The 15,656-nt window shown below is 43.3% G+C and overlaps 1 long non-coding RNA gene across 4 annotated transcripts in view; it reads left to right on the top strand.

Annotated features, from left to right (window-relative positions):
* Nucleotides 1-15,384, top strand: part of LOC307014835 — a 38,213-nt gene extending 22,829 nt beyond the window's left edge. The window contains exons 1-8 of one of the 4 annotated variants that reach the window (XR_013801322.1): nucleotides 2,317-2,927; nucleotides 9,220-9,294; nucleotides 9,610-10,038; nucleotides 11,282-13,006; nucleotides 14,096-14,158; nucleotides 14,681-14,748; nucleotides 14,880-14,923; nucleotides 15,308-15,384. This is a non-coding gene — a long non-coding RNA (uncharacterized lncRNA). Of the gene's footprint in view, nucleotides 1-2,316; nucleotides 2,928-6,447; nucleotides 9,295-9,609; nucleotides 10,039-11,281; nucleotides 13,007-14,095; nucleotides 14,159-14,680; nucleotides 14,749-14,879; nucleotides 14,924-15,307 lie in introns of those variants that run through there. The other 3 variants (XR_013801324.1, XR_013801321.1, XR_013801323.1) reach the window with 3 other exon arrangements.
* Nucleotides 15,385-15,656: the final 272 nt, after the last annotated feature.

Below are 15,656 nucleotides of genomic sequence, written 5' to 3'. Positions count from 1 at the left end.
ACAAGAAGAAGAAGATCTCATAACTGATTTATTCCCTCCAATAAATATAAGAGATTGCTCCAATAAATTCACTTTTACAAGATGCCTGTGTGCTTTGTACCAGGTTGTAATCACAAAAGTGATCATACCACTTGCTCGTTCTGTCGCTTCCCGTCTGGTGAAAGGACCGGTGTGAGTACCATATGTGTTCGGGGCACCATATGTGTTCGGGGGCCGTCTCTTACCAATGACGTCACGCATTGTACGCATTGTGATTGGCTGTACGGTAATTTACCCAGGGGTGCTCAGGGGCAAATCACATTTACAGATCATGACGAACCGAATTGAAGTATTCCTATACACCTAGCGTGTGAAAATGTTTATTAAAAACATGTAAAAAAAACATGAAAACGGAGCAATGGCTGTCTGCCATTGGCTGTACGGCAACTCAAGAGGACCATCATACACGGTCAAATTCCGAACATTTAAACATAGCCTACACTTCATTCTTTACTTTGTCCGTTATTATATGTAGAAGATATTACTTTTTTCTCCGTCATGTTGTTTCCATAGCAACAACTTCAAACAGGAAATTAACCTAAATTAAATTTAAGACACTGTAACGTACGAAAGTAACAAAAACAATGTAAAATGTTTGTGAAAAACGTGTGCAAAACGGAGCAGTGGCTGCGATGCTAGCTTTACGGCTAGCGGTTAGCATTTTCAATGGAAATATACATCGAAACATCATGTTTCAGTAAAAGCAAGGCCCCACTGATCATCTACTCCAGGGTTCCCCAATTATATTTGCCAAAGGGACAATTTTTTTCAAGCATGACAAGCTAAGGGCCAACATTTTATGTGTCACTAAAAGTTGTTTTACACTATGTGCAGATGTTACCTCTATTATAATTGTTGTAGTAGTGGCAGTAGTAATTAAACAAACCCTGTGTTGAGAGTAAAGGAAAAATGCATCCTTGAAACAAAATTAGACCGAAATCAAACATTTATTAACAATAATAATAAATAAATGCTTTAACAAATACAAATGATTTTGCTGTGGTCTGATGGGGCATAACAATAAAACAAAAATAAAAAACAACAGAGTGAACTCTGATCAAATAGTCAGACAGGTCCACATCCAATTCAGCAAACACTGTAACACACACACACACTGGGAAAGACGGGAAGACAGAGAGAGAGTTTCAGTTAGTTACTTTTATAATGTCGTACCAAAATACACCACATTATTAGTTTTAACATTTTTAAATATGTGTACCAAATAATATCAGGCTGTAAATAACAAATAGTATTTGTTTTTTTTAACTTTATTTTTAATATATTATTTTAATGTTGTATTCAATTTAACCAGTTTGTGGGCTGTTGTTAAAAGCCCTGCATTATCCAAGGTTTTTTCTCTATCATATTAATAATTTGTTTTTAATTACGCTGCGTAGCATTTTATTTAGGAAATGAATGTACATATAAAATATAACTATAAAATGGTTATTTTTGTCTTAATAATTATTATACCGCAATAGAATTGACAAATTGCAAAAATAAATTGATGTTGTTCACTCACCAATCAGTGAGAGAAGTGAGAGCGGCGGGATGAGGCAACCTGTCTGATGTTGGGCTTGTATTCTGTTGTGGCAATCCTGAGGCACTGTCCAAGATGTGCACTGGAGAGTCTGTTCCTGTCCTGGCTTTTGATAGCATTCATTGAAGAAAATCCTGATTCGCAGATGTATGTTGAGGAAACATTGTGAGTAGGAACATAGCAATAGCTCTGATGTTTTTGAAACGAGCTTGGGGAACCACGCTGATCCAAAAGTCACACACTGGTGCATCCTTGTGTTGAGCTTTCAGCAACTCAGAGCTTCCCATCTCTAAGAACTCCATCTGAAGAGCTCCCTCTTCTATGGAAGGCACCAGCCTTTTGGCCTCTCCAGTCCACTGCCCGTCTGCTGACACAGAGAACGGCTGTCTGAGGAAGAGGAGGATGTCACGTGAGATTTTAGGGGAGCTTTCAAATCGCTCTTTGAAGTTTTCTGCCAGTTTTGACACAAAATCCTTCATTACTGGATCTTCCGGCATTTCATTCTTCTCGCAGTGCTCACGCAGACGTGGAAAGTGCAGCTTCCTCCCATGAATATCTCTCTCCAAAAGGTGCAGCTTTGACCGAAAAGCTTCAACCGCCTCGTACATCTCAGCAACAGTGTGGTTCTTGCCTTGCAGCTGCAGGTTAAGGTGATTTAGATGAGACATGATGTCACACAAAAAATTAACATCTGCTATCACCTTGGTGTCAGTTAAAAAGCAATCGCTGGGCTGGGATGACAGGTGGCTAGCTGGCGAGTTATCGTTTATATGTGTTTGCCGCTATTCCAGGTGGTGACGAGTAAGTCAAGCGCGCGAAGCACGTCTTGCATATGCACGCGATAAGGTCATGGGTCAGGTTTACGAGTGTCGACGGAGGTCAAAATAAAGCGAAACCGCGGACATTTTATTTTATGTTTTTATGTTATAACAAGTGAATGCCAGTAGATCAGCGCGGGCCATGCATTTGCCTCTCGCGGGCCGGATCTGGCCCGCAGAGGCGCGGGAAGGTATTTTGAATGGGGGTGCTGAGGTGCTGGACTCCAGTGAACACTATTACGGGCACTATAGAGCACGCACACAAAAAATCCCCACACGCAAACACACAGTAAACCCGCGACTGTTACAATGAAGGCTCGATAATCAGCTCACGGCATATAGGCAGGGGTAAAGTGCTATTTTTTACGAGTGGGGAGCGGACCTCACCTCCTCTAGGGGGGTCCGGGGGGATGCTCGCCCGGGAAGATTTTTTTTAAATATTGAAGTTAAAAGCATCAATCTGGTGCACTTTGAGAGCAACATTAAGAGATCTATGGATACATCTCTCAACACCCAGATGAAACACAACTGTAAGCAGATGTTCTTTTTCTTTATGGATATTTTACAAATCACTCCCCTTTCAAACTGTATTCTTGTTTTACTGCCATATAGTATTTCATAACTTTTTTTCCTTTATTCTCTTATTTTTTTTATAACTATAATGATCATATGAAGGTGTGCCGCGGAAATAATCTTTTGAATAATTTTTGACCAAACCGTTTGAGACTCACTGAGATAATTTAGACTAAAGTTAACTATCTAAACACTCAGAGTCCTTTAGCTCACCTGAGCCTCTCAGTCTGAGAGGAGAGCTCTCCTCCAGCTTGTTGTGGAACAAACAGCTCCGTATGTCCGTTAGTGCAGCTAGCTAACCAGATGCTAACAACACGGTCCCTGCTGCTGGCACCGGTCCCTCTCTCTCTCCCCCTCTCTCACACACACTAAATGCGCTATTTCCGCACACACACAGAGCCGCGAGCTTGAATGACACAAGCACACTTTTATTTCCATGCAACTCTCTGATTGGTCTGGTGTCTTGCCTCTGTTGCATTCACTGAACACGGGAAATTACAGTCCTGCCGTCCTTTCTAGTGTCTTGATGAGGTTCACGTAAAGCACGGTTAATGTATTATATTATTGAGGTAGAATTGTCCGGGGCTACAGAAAACACATTCGGGGCAGGCCAAAATATTATTTTACCAACAATGTGGAATTTATTGGCTACATATTACACAGATTATGCACAGCGGGAGCAGCAATAACCGTCAAATAATAATTCAGACAAGGGAGCTCCGCACCCCCTGCCTGCCGCTAGGGGGTGCTGCAGCGCCCTCAGCACCCCCCTTCCCGCGCCCATGGGCCCGCGGGCCGCTAATTGGGGTTGGCTGATCTACTCTCTGAGACGATTCCAGGGATGCCTGACTTGAGTTTCTAGCACCAGGGAAAGTGGACAAAAGTGCCCCAGATCAGCCTCTTAATTTACCTAGGGCCTAGTGCTTGGCTTTGAACATGAACATTCAGGAAACTCCCCTGAGTATTTTATTACATATCTCAACTTTGGAGAGGAGTTGGGGGACAAACGACACATCAAATCACATCTCCACATCAAACCGAAGCTAATTGCTAATATTCTTGACTGCCTAGCCTGCGGGGAAATTGGTGTGCGTGACGTCATTGACGTCATGACGTCATTCAACCCAGTCTCAAGGCATTTCGTGTTCACCATCACGATTTTTAATCTATTGATTCGTGTTCACCAACACGATTTCCCCCTTTTTTTCGTGTTGCACAGCACGATTTTAAAAGCAATGTATTTCTATTGGTAGTCTTTCCCCTTTTTTTTCGTGTTGCACAGCACGATTTTAAAAGCAATGTATTTCTGTTGGTAGTCTCACGGCATTACGTGTTATAGGAAGACCGGAAGCTGTGTGGTTCATAAAAACATGTTCTTACTCAATATCAAGCCACGATTATAGTTTTTATTTAAAATCGTATCATTTCGGACTTTTGTTGCTGTCTGTGAGAAAATAAATGGGGCTCATTTTTCCTTCTAATTTGTTATTCATTTCAAAAATAACACACTGTTCTATTTCGTATATGGCTTCGCCCTCTAAGGCTATCGCTATTGGGTAATCCCCCTGCACCCCCGTGCAGCACTGAAACACTTGTAGTCCACGCCCACCCGCAAGGTGGGCCCCACCCTCGGGCCTCCTTCCGGTATAAATAGGAAGGAGGCCCGGCAATCTGCTCCCTCTTTTTTTCTGCAAACCAGCACAGTTACTGAAGCACAGCAATTGAGAATCATCATGAGCAACAATTGCGTCCGTGATTGTCCCTCATGTGGCTCTGGGTTCATAATGAGTTATGACCTGCAGAGATAAAAGCAGTATGCGAATCCTGCCGGGGGTTAGAGCACGCGTACGCGGCTCTAAACCAGCAGTTAGCATGCACTGTGCTCGTCTCCCCTCGGGCGACAGGAAGCGGAGAGCGGACATTCTTGCTGCTGCGGCCGAGGAGGACGATTGACCCGTCCAGGCTTACGAGCCCGCGGACGGGGCCTCGTGTCCCTGGGGCAGAGTGCCGGGCAGGAGTCCAAAGCAACTCCTGCCCCGCCTCCCTCCACGGTTCACCGTTCGGTTCTCCCCTCCCTCCTCTCCCCCGGACGGGGGAGACAGAGTCGGAGCAGGGTGCCAGCTTGGCGGCCGAACATGCTTTCCCCCTCTCCGTCACCACAGCGCGGCGTCGTCTGTTACGGAGACGGCCAGAAAAGTGTTCCTTGACGCTCCAATCAGCCCGGACCCCAGTTCCACGCCATGAGTCCATGAAGACGGCCGCGGAACAGGTGGACGGCATTCGCCAGCATGTACAGCTGGCTCCAGTCGGCTGAGCTGCCACAGCGGCACCAACGCCCGCAGTAGCCGCGGCGTCCACACCGGCCACAGGAGGCCGCAAGCGGAGAGACGCCCACAGCATCCGCCCCGGCGGCTGCAGGGGCTCCGTCCCACGTCTCCGCTCCCCCGCCACCCCAGAGACAGGGTCTCCCGGCGGCGAGTCAAAGGGGAGTGAGGCTCCCCCGCTCCTGGTCTGCTCCGCGAGAGCCTCCGAGGAAGCGGAGCCGGTAATTAAGCCGGCTGCCACTAATCTGTTGATTAAGTAGCAGGGCTCCCTGCAGAAGCCTGCTGGTTTTAACCTATCGGTTAATAAACCTGCAGAGCTCGCGGCATTCCCCTGTCCGAGATACGCCTCCTACACATGGTCATAATAACCCATGAGCGCCGGTATAACGCCTCATGTGGACAGCACTGCACACACCTCCACTCATCCCCTGAGCGTGTACACGCCTCATGATGACAGCCGGAGTAAAACGCAGCGTGTGGAGGTTTCCTCGCAGCCCTTTCGCCTCACGGGCAGCGGCGGCGAGGGCAATGGCGTGGCTCGTCACCATGACGACCATTACAGCACACCACAGAGAAGCCAGAACGGGGGAATGAACAGTATTCCAGGCTGAGTGCCACCAGCGGAAGCGCCCGCAGCGCCACGGCGCCAGGGCTCGCTGCAGAAGCCTGCTGGTTTGAACCTATCGGTTAATTAACTGCAGAGCTTGCTAATTAAGCCGGCTGCCACTAATCTGTTGATTACCAGCAGGGCTCGCTGCAGAAGCCTGCCGGTTTTAACCTCGGTTAATAACCTGCAGAGCTCGCGGCATTCCTCTGTCCGAGATACGCCTCCTTCACACGGTCATAATAAACCCATGAGCGTTGTTATAACGCCTCATGTGGGCAGCACTGCACACACCTCCATTCATCCTCTGAGCGTGTACACGCCTCATGATGAGAGCTTGAGTGAAACGCAGTGTGTGGAGGCTCCCTGGCGTGGCTCGTTGCCATGACGACCACAGAACATCTCGAGCATATGCGCCCGCTCTTAGAGTGTTTCTCAGAGTGGCAGCGCGTGGTGTGTCTGATGGACAGTTGGATGAGCAGGCTGATCAGCAGAGGATACGTCCTGCAGTTCGCCTCTCTCCCCCCCCCCCCCCCCCCCCCCCCCCCCCCCCCCCCACAGTTCAATGGGATACAGGAAACACTCCTGTCCTCCCAGAAGCTATGTCTTGTGCTCCAATCCGAGCTGCTGGAACTCCTGTTGAAAGAGGATATTTCCAGGGTTCCTCAAAGGGAGGAAAATCAGGGGTTTTCACTCCCGTTATTTTTCTAATCCCGAAAAAGACTGGGGGAATGAGACATCCTCGATCTGTCAGTATTCCACATGCTGACGATCAAACAGGTGCTGGAATGTTTTCACCAGGACGACCGGTTCACTTCCACCTGAAGGATGCATACTTCCACGTACCCACCATCCCGAAACACAGGAAATTCCTGCGTTTTCCATTCAGGGAATATCTGACCAGACAATCGTCTGCCGTTCGGATATATGGAGCCACTACACAGAGGAGGGATGAGAGTGTGGTTTTTCTCTGGACGACCTGCTATTTGCTGGCTCGCCCCAGGGAGGAAGTCGCTTTACAGAGGGTACATCTCGTATCGCATCTGTCAAAGCCTGGGTTTCATAATAAATTGGAAGAAGAGCTGTCCTCTTCCCTCTCAGACAATCGTTTATCTGGAAGTGGAGTTAAACTCAGCCAGCATGAGAGCGCGGCTCTCGCGGCAGCGAGAGGAGGAACTGACAGCTCTCCTCCGGTGTGTCACAAGCCACACAGCCCTCCGTGACGCAGCTGCTCGGCGTTAGCGTCAGCTGGTCACGTGATGATACCCCTGGGTCTCTTCCAACAGGGGGACACTCCAGAGGTGGTTCATTCGCTGCAGAAGCCTGCTGTTTTTAACCTATTGGTTTATAAACTGCAGAACTCGCAGCATTCCTCTGTCCCAGATATGCCTCCTACACACGGTCATAATAACCCACGAGCACCGTTATAACGCCTCGTGTGGACAGCATGCACACACCTCTCATCCCCTGGGCGTGTACGCGCCTCATGAGGAGAGACGGAGTGAAAGGCAGCATGTGGAAACTCCCTCGCAGCCCTTTTGCCTCACGGGCAGCGGCTGCGATGGCGTGGCTCGTCACCATGAAGACCATTACGGCACTTCACAGAGAAGCCTCTCCCCCCAGCAGTTGCATGGGATACAAGAAACACTCCTGTCATCCCAGGAACAGTGTCTTGCGCGGTTTTTACCCCCGCTATTTTTCTAAATCTCCTGTCCTGTGCGCTCGCTGTCTTGCTATGTGGCGCGCACGGCTGCCTTGCGCCATTCTCAGCGCCTGTTTGTGCACTATAGAGAGCGCTCGATCGGGCAACCTCTGTCTGCACAACGGCTGTCACACTGGTTGTGTGAGGCTGTGTCACAGGCATGTCTCCTCTGGGGTGGAGCCCCCAGAGAACATCAATGCGCACTCCACCAGAGGAATTTCCTCCTCCACGGCTTTGCACGGAGGAATGTGGAGTGGAAGATATTTGCACTGCTGCATCTTGGTCTTCCCCCTGTTCGTTTATTCATTTTTATTTGAGGGATGTCTCCCATTCCTCTCTAACACACCCTGTACTGGGTGTCCTGTCGGAGTGAGTGACGTCAGGGAGCCAGCTGTGCGCCTCTCTCCTGCCTCTCGGCACGCGGAGAGCGGCCCTTTTCCCCTCTTATAGGAGGGATGTTCCTTTTTCCTCTGACACACTTTGTACGGAGTGCCTGGTCAGAGTGAGTGACGTCAGGGAGCCAGGTGGGCGCTCTCCTACCTGTCTGACACGCACAGAGCTGCTGTTCCTCCTCTATGATCGCTGCGCAAGGTGGGACCTTCATCTCTACTTTCTCACAGCGGCCGGTATGTATTGTTCCCAGCCTTCACCCCGTCGGGAAGATAGGCATGTTTTGCTATGTTCCAGGGACGGTGATGCGCCATTACGTATGGCACAACAGGCATGGGGTGTTATTTAGAAGGTGGGTCTGTGCTTCTAGTACCGGGCGGACCCAGTGCCTTAGAGGGCTGTGCCATTTACTCATAGAAGCTGGGATTACAGTAGGTAACCTCAGTTATTTAGTCAACAATAACACACAATTATCCTTGTTTTTATTTATTTGTTTAATTCTATAATCTCTGGCTTTTTTGCCGTCCTTGAGGAACTGAATTTCAAAATAAAAATAACCGGAAACAGACGTAGGCCTATAAGGGACATTTCGAGCATCATCGAGTTTAGGATGGCCGAAGACACTACACTACCCATAATCCCCAGCTATCGTTTAGGACTACAGTCCCCGTGATTAAACTTCAAATCGGGATTGGATGTTGGAGTGGCAGTGCGCCAAGGTTACGGAATCGAAACTGGATCGAACGCCGCCCCCCCCCCCCAACAATTAGAAGTTGCCAGTATTAAACACCAATTATTAACCAATTAAAATGAACCGATTAAACATCTCTCTGACACAGTTTAAACGCATTTCAAGTGGAAGAATTGTTCGTGTCTCCTCTTCGTGTCTCGGGAAGCTGGAAGCTGTATTATTTTCAAAAAATAAAAATTAAAAAATATTTTTTTTAACCATAACGGGTACTTTACACAACATTGAGTCAAACTTATCCTTGTTTTAATCCTTGTTTTATTTATGTTAAATTGTTGTTGTCGGTTAATTTTCCATTTTATTTATTTTGGTTTAAGATATCATTATTTTTTATTTATTATTATCATGTTAGATGTTTAAACTTTTCTGCATTTTATAAGGCAATATATACTTTTTTGTCCGTATGCTACTTAGGTTATTAAAGAGTTATCGTGTCAAAATATAGGAAATGTATTAATATTTTATTGTATAATCGGTACAGGAAATTACATCATTCAGAGCACCACCTATTGGCCAAAGACGCTGCCACCGGCATTGCGATCCATCCTCTGACAAAGTAAGTTGGGTCACTAAAGTCTGATACATGTTTTGCTTAGATTTAATAATTGGGGCTTTTTTTTAAGCCTTTACTCGCATGGTTCATCATACATACTGAACTGTTCTAAGTCTGAGAAATGCTTTCGCCATAATCAGCAAAGCAACATTCATGTGAAATTATTCTTGCGGGCGGCTAGCTAGCTAGCTCACGTTGAAACAGGAAACACGTAACTCAGTCTGTCCAAAGTAGTTAAACCGTCACAATGTGCATTTAAAAAAGCTAGTTTCACTACATACATACTACATAATTCACTTTTTCTGTTCTCTCCTGCAGCTCCTGTACCCACACCACAAACCCATACACTGATCTACACCATCATAAAACCAACGGCACTTTTAAGAGCCAAACTCAACCTATCTCCCTATCTCCCTATCTAGCTCTCTTATATCTATCATCTATTTCTTTATTCACCCTTCTATCTATGCTGTGTACTTCTCTACTTTCCTGTGTTTGTCAGTCTGTCTGTTTGTTTGTAATCCTGTGTTAATCATGCCAGGTGGGTCTACAAAAAAGACATGTCCCTTCTGTCAGAACATTTTATTTTGTGCACAGAAGATGTGTGGACATTGCCTTAAGGAGCAGCCAAAAAAGCCGCGCCTTGAGAAGAAGCTCAAGAGGTTTGATGAGAAGCGAGGGGGTTGGGTGTCAGGGCGGAAGATGAACCACAACATTGCTTCCATCAAGGATGAAGCCATTGTCTTGGTATGTACACTTTTTACTGTATGTTAAGGCCCGGACACACCAAGCTGACACCAAAGAACTGACACAGACGGACCCTGACTGTTTGCCAATATATTGGGCCAGGATCAAGTTGAATGTTGTTTTTATATACATTTATTTCTTAATGATGTTTGTATCTTATTAACCAATATACACTTTGATATCAACTTCAAATATAGATATTATTGCAAAGGTATTATTTAATATTCTCTTTTCTTTCAATTTTAAAACTACTCTTATCTTAACTTTCACAGCAAAGGGAAACTATTTTAATTTAACTACACATTTAAATAAACAGAGCACTTCCTTCACTTCCATGTTGTGTTCCATTCTTGCTTATGTACACACTTTTAGACCTTAAAGGTAGGGTATGTAAGTTTGACAAACCGGCTCAAGATCGCTAGAATTTGAAAATACACAACCGGAGAAAATCTGCCACTTCCTTATAAAGCCCCTCCTCCAACACACACGAACGCGCACACGACCAATGAGGGCACGAGATAAGTTTGTGCACAGATGGAAGGCTGACAGGCAGGTAGGCCATCCAGTTACTTTAGCCGGGCCGGCTCAGATGATTGGTCGTGCTTTTTACAGTACTACGGCTTCCAAAGATGACATTTTTTTATGGATTTTTTGTCAAAGCACTTAAGATATTCATTGGTATCGGGATGTTAAGAGCATTCCATGGAATATAACAAAAAGTGTATCTCGAGCCGGTTTTTCAAACTTACCTACCCCACCTTTAATAAGACTACATAATTGTATGTTACTACTCTATATTACTCTTACGACTGAAGCCACAACATACGGGAACGTTTTACATCGTAGCACGCAATTTCAATTTCAACAGTGTCAAGCTATGCTTGGATTGTGTTACATTTTTAATTATGCAATAGTCATTGTAAGTGTTAACTGTTAATTGTTGAGTGGTCACACATTTGTATCTTATTGTACTTTAACTTTAAGATTATCAGGGTTTGAACTGGGACTCAGGATACTGATTTATTTGTATTTTGTGTTTGTCTATAAAATATTTTCTGCTTCTACTGTGTAACCCTTCCTGGTAAATACATGATTCTGCAAAAGCTTAACTCAGCATCTAGGTTTATGAATGGCATACAACTAGATGCTGTCATCAGTAATGTTATAGTTGTAGTTATATAGTTGTTTTTGATGTTTCCTTTCCATTTCTTTAAACAGTAAATATATTATTTTGTCATTACAGCTTGAGAAACTCCATGCCATTGGCTTTAAACCAGTGCTGCTTCTTGGCACGGAGACCAGGAAGAAGGACGTCAAATGTGAAATCCTAACCCCTCGCTGCACACTGACCGCCTATGCCCAGGATGACCTTGACAAGATAGGCACTTTTTATAAGTACCTTTGTGAAGTTGAGATGCTTGCACTATATCTTCACAGTTCACAGTATTGTGTACACAAAATGTTTGTATCAATGGAGAGCTTAACATTTCCTTATAACCAACACAGTTATATTGAATGAGTTTGGATCAACTCATTTAATAAAGTCAGTTAAGTTAATAACAATTTACAGCGACTGTTTTCAATCCATCCAAATCTTGTGGGAGAACAACTTGATCCAGTATTTATCCTTTGATACAGCCAGAAAGCAGTCATTCCAGCCATTTATTTGGGTTTGGCAAACTATATTTTTGTGAGACAACTAACACACATCCTTTCTACCTGTTAACTGTCACTATTTTTAGCTGCAAAGTATTAAAAAAGTTGAAAGTAATTGCAAAATATTTAGGGTTATGGACAACGTTTGACTGTTTATTATTTTAGCAAACTACATACAATAAATACATTTTTAAACACTGAGTATGTAGCCTAATGAGACATGGCTTACTCTGCAGAGGGGACTTGTGGACATTTAACTGTTATTTATCAGGAAATAGTTAGGCAAGTTTACGTGAAATTTGAAAAAACATTTTGGGGTATTGTGCTACCACTTGCGCATTCATTGTATACAAATTGAAAGTTGTAAAGTTGTTAATGTCAAGGTAGTTAGGTTTGATGACTGAAATGTATGTTTAGGCTTGAGCCATCCCTTAAGCAATTTCCTTTTAGCAAACCGTTCCTAAACGGTTTCCTTTATCAACGCACAAAAGGGAGAAATATTTTGAGGTTCATGGTAAGAGCACAATACATGAAGACGATCCCAGTTGACCACATATTCAGTTTGGCAGTTCAGTAAGGTTCAGTTCAGTAAGGTCATGTTTCTCGGGTTGTAAACAAAAGCAGTTATCCAGTGCATCCAGAGGTCCCTTTACATTACATTTATGTTTTATCCAAAGCGACTTGCTACTTATTTGATTGCACTTATGCAAAACACGTTTGCGTCAGTCTCATACATTCTGAACAAAATGTGTGGATGTAAATAATGTAAGGGAACATACATGCACACGTCTATATGTTGTCTACCGACAAATTGACATGTCACATCACATGGAATGTAGACACAAATCGGAAGAATGATATCGCAAAAACAAAACCATAAATGGTTGACTGGATAAATACCACTATTTCTCTGCTATTAACTTTGACTGCACACAGTCCTATGACATGACGAGTATATTTTTGACCCTGTCTGGAAACATACCTTAAGCAAGCTGTATTTCTTATTTCTAGATATATGAGTTAACCTCTTTGTCTGAAGCAAGTCAAGACCAACATTTGTTTAACTTGCACAGGTTGGACACAGGACTCCACTGGCCAGGGGGTTGCAGAAGATCCTGAGGAAGAGACAGTCACGCTGAACCTCACACCCTGTGACCCATCTGAACCAGAAAACAACTGGCAGGAGGCAGGGACCACAGAGAGCCAGGTGCCAGAGACAAGCACCGTGCAGGTGGAGGTGCTGAAGACCCCCCCCGTGAAGCAGTGCACCATCATAGAGGTGGGGCAGGAGGAGCAGCCCCAGCGGGATGATGTGAGACAAGCTACCACCACGGAGGGGCCACGTAATAAAATAGATAGATAGAATCGGAGGGATGAAACCCTCTTTAATGGTCACACATGCAGAGCACACAGAACACACAGTGACATTTGTTCTCTGAGATTTGTAGCTTTTATATTTTGTGTTTTCCGATATTTTCCTAAAAGATTATTGTAGGTAACTTGTTGACAAGTCATGCTTCTACAATATCTCAAAACACCTAATTGCACTTCTTGCATTTTTGGAAATAATAATTGTTCCAATAGGTAAATAATAATAACAACAATAGATTAATCTAAATAACAATTTCACCTACAACTTCATAAATATGAAAGGAAAATGGGATACTTGGGTATGTGTATATCCTTAGGTACTCGGATATAAATAAATATTAAACGTTTAGAAAAATACAGTCTTTCATTCCTGAACAGACATGTGGTTACTATATGGTTATACCTTTTTCACACAAAGATGCAAAGCAACAGCAGGCTTACTTTACATTTGATAAATCACAAAATAAAACTCCTATGTGATTTGGTTTACACACAGAAAGGGTCTTACATTGTAGCGTTGGGCAGTAGGTCGATTACATCAAAATGATTTGGCTCATGTCCATATATTGTACGAGAGGTTGATATCATTAATATTGTGGTCTACCTAAAGCAATCCCTGACCATAGGGGTAAACTTCGAAGCAACTCATGCAACAACGTCATGCAGCATATTTAAACGTTATACTCAAGAACTGCATTTAGATACGACACTGTCCCATAATGAACATACGGGGAATAAACTTAGGTTTTTGAATCAAAGTTAAATTCATTTAACGTTACAGCACAACATGTTAATATTTATCAAACTATTCCTTACACATAAAGTATGGAGTCAATTATATAGGCAAGACAACAAAACACCTAGACTTCATAGATCAACCTCAATTAAATCGCAATAACAAACAAATATCTGTACCTAACACCTATTGCATCATGTGATGCTGCATTTGTGGGATGTATTTTGAAACTTGACTTTAAGCTTAACTTGGTATACTGTATGTATATAGTAATATTTCTTCTTCAACCCACAGCTGTCAGGACAGGGTCCGTGAGGGACACAGTACTTGGTCCTAGACGCAAAAAGAAAAAGTCAGGTATATTAACAGTATTAAGTATTTTGACTGATTATAAACATTTGCATGAGTCGAATTGATTGGTATTCTAATAAATCTATCGACATGTACTTTAGCAAAGTGCATGTAAACGCAGTGATTGATGCTTCTTCAGTGAGTTAACAATGCTATATTGTGACTAATAACTATAACTGATACATTATCCAAAAATCCAAAGGGCTTTAATTGTCTAATTAGACTAAAATACATACAGTCATAGTTGATAAGGTGGTGATGAGAATGCTAGGCAGTAAAGGAAGCAGCAGTGCAGTATTGTCATCTCAGGCTCAGCAGTGGTATGGTCATTCAAACAAGCGTCCCATGTTAGGACTGAGAGCAGCTTGGTTCCATTTCAATGATGTATACAGTAACTTTTGACCAGTGATAACAGTGTGGTCACTTTTCATCGTGTAAGTCTGGTTGCTACTTCAGTGTTCATAGTTGTATTTATTTTATTTCTAATATGACTAATACTGTATGTGGAACCTGCTTTGATGTTCACAGATTGCTCCTACCACACTCGCCTAGAAACTTTCCCCATCAGGAGTGTAATAAAAGAAAGAATGAGAAAGGTTAGACGGGAACAAAAGTAATGCATAGGGTGTGCTTTATGATTTACAAACTTCCAACACAATTGTTTGCTAAATAGCTAATATGCGTTTGGTCTTTCCGAAATTAGAGATTTGTTTTCTTCTCTTGATAGGGAAAAGCAGAAATGTTGGTGGAGTGGGAGCCCTGTCCAGTATGGTATATATCTTCCAGTTACTTGGCTTCATGTCATCTGATGTAGTCCGATGTTGGAGAACAAACACATGATATTTAACAAATGCAAAACATCCAAATCTACCACCAGTCCTCTCATATATTTCACTGCTGTTATTCTGAAACAGCTGGAGTAGTGTAGGTACAAATGATTGTTTAACTTCATTGTTGTTAATGTGTGTGTTTTTGTTTGTTTTTATTGTTTGTTAGAACATTTGTTTTCATTTCTATGTTCACTTCTTCTAAATGGTAAATCAAACATTTACTTATATAAATTGAGTTATAAGATGTTTGCTTCACGCATGGTTTATGCTTTTCGGAAAGACGAAACCAGTAACTGTAACTAACATTATTCCATTCTGTTTTCAGTGGCAAGGAGTGGACTCATTCCTGGCAGCCGAAGAATTCTCCGGGATAATGCATACAAATAAAATCTGTTATTTGAACACCAGTTTTGTTTTTGCACGTTTGTTCTCTTGTTTATATGCTCCATTTGAGTCATATTTAATATGTTTCTATTAGAAATAAGATGAAAACCTCCACCAAAATGCATTAGACTTTTTAGGAAATTACAGTTGAAATACTATATGATTTCATTGTCATTGATAGGAACACCATAACCTATTTTAAGCATATTCATGTGTGAAATCTGGTACTTTGCCATCCACTGCCTTATCTCATTTGTTTAACTTCCGAAGTATAACGCTTTGGAGGTAGG

Source organism: Notothenia rossii (assembly GCF_949606895.1).
Source record: "Notothenia rossii genome assembly, chromosome: 8".
NCBI lineage: Eukaryota > Metazoa > Chordata > Actinopteri > Perciformes > Nototheniidae > Notothenia > Notothenia rossii.
This window is presented reverse-complemented; position numbering and strand designations above follow the sequence as displayed.